The 7,381-nt window shown below is 31.7% G+C and overlaps 2 non-coding genes across 2 annotated transcripts; both read right to left on the reverse strand.

Moving 5' to 3' along the window:
* Positions 1-220: 220 nt before the first annotated feature.
* Positions 221-293, reverse strand: Trnai-uau. Its single transcript has one exon. It is a non-coding gene; the product is annotated as a tRNA-Ile (tRNA).
* Positions 294-579: 286 nt separating this feature from the next.
* Positions 580-652, reverse strand: Trnat-ugu. The gene has a single exon. It is a non-coding gene; the product is annotated as a tRNA-Thr (tRNA).
* Between the last annotated feature and the right edge of the window lie 6,729 nt (positions 653-7,381).

Consider the following 7,381-nt stretch of genomic DNA (forward strand, 5'->3'; position numbering starts at 1 on the left):
AAAGGTATTTCTCGCGGGATTCGACCATTGTATTTACCTTCCTTTATATATATATACACACCCACATATATATAAATATATTGAAGGGAGTTAGCCGTTAACACTGTTGAATAAATATAACATAAATCACAGTGTTTAAATAAGGACATGATGGAACATCGTAGGCTACCCTGTAGCTTTTCAACGAATAAAGTCCTATAAAAGTCATTGTGTAATAAAATGCCTCCAACGGGATTCGAACCTGTGACCTCTCGCTGATAAGGCGAGCGTCATAACCACCAGACCACGAAGGTTTCATGGTTGAACAGGTCCAAACAACCGTCGGGAACATTGTATTACACAATGCTATGCCTCAGGAGGGCGTTCGGCCAGATAAATCTGGCAATACGGCTAGAAATACTATCGTATTTTATATATGATATTGAAGGGAGTTAGCCGTTAACACTGTTGAATAAATATAATATAAATCATCAAAGGTACATATACAGTGTTTAAATAAGGACATGATGGAACATCGTAGGCTACCCTTACACATCTAGATGTGGAATAAAGTCCTATAAAAGTCATTGTGTAATAAAATGCCTCCGACGGGATTCGAACCTGCGACCTCTCGCTGACAAGGCGAGCGTCATAACCACTAGACCACGAAGGCTTCATGGTTGAAGGTCCAAATAACTGTCGGGAACATTGTATTACACAATGCTACGCCTTAGGAGGGCGTTCGGTCTGTTGAGAAAGTGTATGAGAAAGGGTATTTCTTTCTGGCGGGATTCGAACCTTCAACCACTCGCAGACATTTTTTTTTCATGCAACTGAATAAAGGAACTATTCGTTATTGGCTTTTCTTTATACGATTATAACATCATGTTCCTATTCGAGCATTGTTATTATTATTATTTATCTATTTGTTTATATTATGTTTACGGTGTTACAAAGCAAACTTAATTGGAAATAATGGTACACAAAATGTAGTCTAGTGGAGTCTAATTAGCTGGAAGTTTGGGTTCGCGACTCACTCCAATCACTTGCGACTTTTTACAATAGTGTTTGGAGACGAACTGAGTATTCAGTGTGATAACACCTCAGGTTTGCAAAATATGTTCCTATAAGAACTATATATGTTATAAAAAAAACAACTTTTAATTTTTTATTTCATGTTAGATTTACATAAATAGTTTAATAATTTTGAAAATAATTAATTAATGTGATCGATACCTATTCAATATTATATGTTAACTAAACATTGTTGTATGAGTCAATGATAGCTCTATAAGTCTTAGTTGATGCCGTAGCTTTGGTTCAGAGCCAGTCACTATGTTCTTGTGAATTGATGCGAAAGAGTTTCATTTGCTTTATGTTTTCTCTTGTCGCAAGCGTATGAATCACAAGGCAATGACATTTCCCTCAAGAGTAGTTTATAGTTATACTTTATAAACATGAAACGTTGACGAGAGAGGGATCCCGTAGAGTGACAGGTGCCAAGCCTAGGGGCTGTTATCGGTCAAATACGCTAAGAGATCAACCGGTTTATTTCTAGACTAGTTTCCTTCGTAAGATAAAAAATAAAGAAGTCTGATGTCATATCTAACCATTCATAAATAAAAAGTGAAAAAATATAATAGAAATGGTCTTTATGAAAAAAGGGCGATAATATATAAATAGGTTTACGTCTGAACACCCTGAAAGAGACTAACTAATCAGTATAATAGATGCTGCAATGAGATTTAAAATTTCGCCTTCCGTTTCTTCTAAACTGAAAACGCTACCACCCCTATGTTTTTTCTTAAATTTCATTACTAAAAAAAATGAATTATTTTATTAAACATGCGGACAATTTTTTTATTCATTAAATTATTTATTATGAATTAAACTGAGTTAATTTTAGTTAAACCTGTAGAAATCCTATGAAACTGTAATTTAAATTAATACGGAGGTTTGCCCAGAGGCAATATTACAGCCCGCCCTAATTATGAAATAAAAAATCTGGATTACACCGGTTATACATGTGAGCTAACTGTATATGATATGTATTAAATTAAGTAGTAAATCTGTCACCGACTGTTTTTAGATTGAATTTAATAAATTACAAAAAAACAGCATCCCACCTATATTAGGACATCGTTTTACTGTGGTATTGATTTCCAGCAGCATGGAAACAAGAAAAAAAAATAATGTCAACAATACAATATAAAGCCAACATCATCCCTGTCCTAGCGTTTTACATCTGTCAATGGGTTAAATAAATATATTTAAATGTATATTTAAATCTAATATAAATTATTGTAAAATATTATGCAACAAAAAGATTTTAGGCATTTTTATTACCTTAGCTGTAATTTCAGATAAAAATCATAATAGATATGTTTTTGAATTTTAAAAATCAATGACTTGTGTTAGAAGTTACAACATGGTTTTTGATTTAATTGTGCTAGTCTTTTTATAAACTATTCACAACTAATTAGCTTCACCGTTAATCTTGTTGCAAAATTCCCTGGAGAAGTAATTAATAGAGATAAGAAGAGATCAGCGACACCTGGTTCAAAAATTGAAAATTTGGTAAATGGTGAAATTTCCTCATGGAAATATTGTAATTATCAATTAAAAAAAAACAGTTAGAATCTAAAGATAATAAATCTTTGATTCATTAAAAAAAAATACCGTAACTCGTTGAGTTCATTCTGATAGAAGTTGCGGTCTTTACTTTCTTTCAGGCCCAAATAATTGAAAAAAGTTTAATAGTATGTGATATATCATGTATGAAGTGTCCAAGTATAATCTAATAAGTAATATTCTCACTCTAATAGCTCTGTTAAAATTATTGTTCGACAACATTAGGTCTAGGCCTACGTGTAAACAAAAACACATCTGTTTACCTTTTACTACTTAATACGGTTACCGAAAGTTATTGTAACTTAATTGAAAATGCTTGTCATTTCTGATATTAATAAGCAATCATAAACAGACTCAGTTAATTTAGGTAAATTAATATTTTCCAATACTGGGTATTGAAAAAAAAAGAAAAATGTGTTTGTCTCAGATAATATTATGAATGTGCTTGTGAACTCAAAAATGAATGAAGACTTTGTTGATATATTTTTAAGATGTAGGTAAATTATACCATTACTTGTACGAGTGATGCAAATAAACCAATTACATTAGTATTTGTCTTCAATTTTTAAAGTTACGTTTAAGGGCTTCATACAAATGCACGCATTTCCAAAACAATCTCAACATGTTAATCACTACAAGCATCCAAGGGAGCTGTTTCAGAAACTACAAATTTAGTCTGAAACACATTAAATTAAAGCTCACTTCCTGGTTTTTCTTTTCTCAAGGGAAATTCCTTAACGAGCTTTACGGAAATTCATCTTGACATTGTTTCTCTATAATTTAGCAATTTTTAGTACGTATTCATGTTTTGATGTGTGTCGAATAAGTAATATTCCGAGAGGAGAGTGGCAAATAAGATACATATCAGCAACGCAGCCGTTTTACGCTGAAGTCAGATTGTGGCAAATATATTGTGAAGGAAAGAGAAATGAAAGAAGGAAGTAAGAATTAGACTGTTGCCTTATGGGAACTCATAGACATGACTCCATTATACATTTACTAGTGTGGGAGTTAAAAATAGAAGTATACAATTCACAGGCTACAGTGTGGAGGGACTATCGTTTTATAACTGACGGCAACATGTATTGTATTGAACGATTACTGAAGATATACTGAAGTCTAACTTAAGCTTACATTTAACCCGTCTTCCTGAGGCAGATTTATTTGCATCAATGAATGAGAGGAACAATATTGGTATAGACGATTCATGGTTGAATCAACAGGTACACCTCTGGATTTCAGCACGGATACATTATTTTATATATATATTATAACGTTGTAAACGTTGTGATTCGGTTCAGAAAATAACGTTTAAACAACGTTTTACCGGTATTTATAGTAGGGAATTACATTATAAATACGTATTTATGGTTCTACAAAAATGTTTTGTACAACAAACTGCAAAGATATTATTACGTTATCATAAGGTGCATATAAATTTCATAAAAAAGAATTCACCTGCCAACAAAATGTTTAAGTTTATTTTATTTAAAGTAAAGTTATATACGTGCTCTGAGATGAAAGGCAAAGAATAGGAATACTTTATGGTTACATAACAGTCAACGAGACACCATAATGATCATTGGAAAAATGAATTCGGGTAAAGAAACAAAATATAGAAATATGTTGGGTGTGTGAGTGGTAAAACATCACTACTTCTTAAAAACACACTAGGCCTTTCTATGAACGTAAAAATAATTGTCTATCGGATATCTTCAAAATCAATATCAGAAATAAACCTAGGCCTAGTTTTTATGAGTTCTTTAATTTTCTATTTTGCATGATTAGGCCTATGGCAGTACGATTTAACTTTGTCACCAGGTACGACATGATGCCGTCAGAAATAAATGTCTCAATGAATTAGGCATGCTATGGAACGTCAGATCATGGTCAGATATAGGTTTGTTTTGAAAAAGTCCACAACATTCCATCTGTCAGAATAAAAAAATACCTTCTATAGTGGTAATTATGCGGCGTATCTCCTAGGGCCTTAGCGATGGCTTTTGGAGTGAATGACGACTCTCTTCCGTACACCTACAGAGCAGATACGAATCCCAATCACGAGCTTTATGGTTACATAACATTCAACGAGACACCATAATGATCATTGGAAAAATTAATTCGGGTAAAGAAACAAAATATAGAAATATTTTGGATGTGTGAGTGGTAAAACATCACTACTTCATAAAAACACACTAGGCCTTTATATGAACGTAAAAATAATTGTCTATCGGATATCTTCAACATCAATATCAGAAATAGACCTAGGCCTAGTTGTCTACAAATTATGAGTTTTTTAATTTTCTATTTTGCATGATTATGGCAGTACGATTTAACTTTGTCACCAGGTACGACATGATGACGTCAGAAATAAAAGTCCCAATGAATTAGGCATGCTATGGAACGTCAGATCATGGTCAGATATAGGTTTGTTTTGAAAAAGTCCACAACATTCCATCTGTCAGAATAAAAAAAATACCATTTATAGTGGTAATTATGCGGCGTATCTCCTAGGGCCTTAGCCATGGCTTTTGGAGTGAATGACGACTCTCTTCCGTACACCTACAGAGCAGATACGAATCCCAATCACGAGCTGAGTGAGACTCCTCAAGGACTGTGGTATTTTAAATGTCTTATCAATCACGAACACACAAATAGGCCTAAGAAGAAGTATTTAGGTTCATCAACTCCCAAATATGGAAAAATGGGTTGAACGAAACCCAATATGTTCATAATATGTCAGTGTTACTCCATTGTTTACTGTCGTTTTTGATAATACAGATTCAAGCCTAAACGTTAAAATTAAAATATTCAGTTAAATAAAAATTTAATTTGAAATTTTTAATGAGAAATACGATAATGAAAATCATGACGTTAATTGTAAGCCAATTAAAAGGTCTAATGATAGTACTCTAATTATGAGAATTATTTAAAGGCTGTTAATTGATGATTCAAATATTTTCCCGTTCTAAAATTTTAAAAATTAAAACATCAATCCAAATACCATTATTTTTATTCTACTTACGTATATGATTTTATTCCAGCTTATTTGCTCAACGTAGAGAATATCTTTAACAACACTTCTGTGTATCATTAAAAAATCACACATGCCAAAATAAAAATACCTCTTTACTACAAGTTCAAATATATTCTTTAACGTCATAAAATTGTAGACCTACATTTATAATGTGATAATATAATCAGTGTTGATACTTTCTTGGCATTATTGATAAAAACAGACACCAATATATTTAGCTTGTTAAGTCTTTCGAATAAACAGCCAGATGCCACTTATATTCGAAATTGAACACATCTATTAATTAGAGAAAGTAGAATATGTCAAGAGAATAAAATATATTTTAATATAATTTACCCTATTCTAACCTGACCTATAAACATGAACACATGTACCTAATTTGTAAATGCTGGACAACTTACATGTATGAAATGTAATCATTATTAACTCGAATACAATGCAACAAACTCAAAATCAAAGATGCATATTTTAAAGATATAGATATTAAAAAATAGGCATATATATATATATACATATATAAATGTTTTAAATTTTTAAAATGACATGCGGTCGACATTACGAGTATGTTACATACATGGGCAAATTTCAGGAACTTTAAGCTGAATATTAATTTATCTTATCTTTCATTTCATGAAAGATAAAAAAATACACTGCCTACTTGAATTTACGCTTAAAGTCTTGTTAAAGAAAATGGGATGATCTGTCTAGTGCATCTTCCTTTTTTTGGTGTAAAATTTAAGTTGCATTTGACTTTCGATTAATGTTATTTCGGTTTGGGTCCAAAGTATATGTAGGTCAATGTAAAATTTATACAATATAATAGGAAAGTGAAGAAGAATATTTTAAAAGTCAGATGTTTTGGATTGTTATCTCTGAAATTACAATTTATAATCTTTTACAATCTTAAAAAAAAAAAACATGCGAAGAATCACATCACAGTTTTAGCCGAAGATATAATATCTTAATTAAAACAGATATTAAACGGATACCAACAAATAAGCCTAATAAATATGATTGAGAAAACTGGAAATGAAGGGATGGATTGCTTATTTCCTTTATTAACATGTTATCTGACAAGGATATGACGCCTTCGTATTATGGTGCTGCAAAGGATGAGAACTACGATAGACAGCAACATAGAATTCAAACCAAAACAGTTCTTATTAATTTTCAATAACATGAAATATTAATATATTATGTTTCTGATCGACAGTCTGTCACAGTTTGAATAGCGAGTCAGTTTTCACGGGTATTTTACAGTGATAAAATATAAATTTTGCCATTTGAACAAACACCTTCAGATTGGAAGTAGCAATTGAACATTCTTCGCAACTCTAAAATAATTACACAAACAAGAATTAAACCGAGGTTTATTTTTACTTTCAATAACATAAATATGTGTTTTCTCTTGTTATGCACCTTATATCCGCGGTACGTGGCTTTCATTGGGCTAACGTTCAATTAAGATATGAAACACTTTGGAACTACGCCACCTACATCCTCAGGATATATGTGTGTAGTAGGTCAATTAAAATAACCGGGATTACTGTTTTAGAATGTTCTACAAGCATTTGCTTTACTTTGGCTAGAAATACTGTTTCAGATTGTTCCCCAAGCATTTGCTTTACTTAGGCTGGAAACACTAGAATGTTTTACAAGTATTGATTTACCTAGGCTATAGAAACACTGTTATAGAATTATATGCAAGAATTTGCTTTACATAGGCTAGAAATA

The sequence above is a fragment of the Anneissia japonica genome, unplaced genomic scaffold, assembly GCF_011630105.1.
Source record: "Anneissia japonica isolate Jap-2015-1 unplaced genomic scaffold, ASM1163010v1 scaffold1709_len327053_cov138, whole genome shotgun sequence".
NCBI classification, from domain to species: Eukaryota; Metazoa; Echinodermata; class Crinoidea; order Comatulida; family Comatulidae; genus Anneissia; species Anneissia japonica.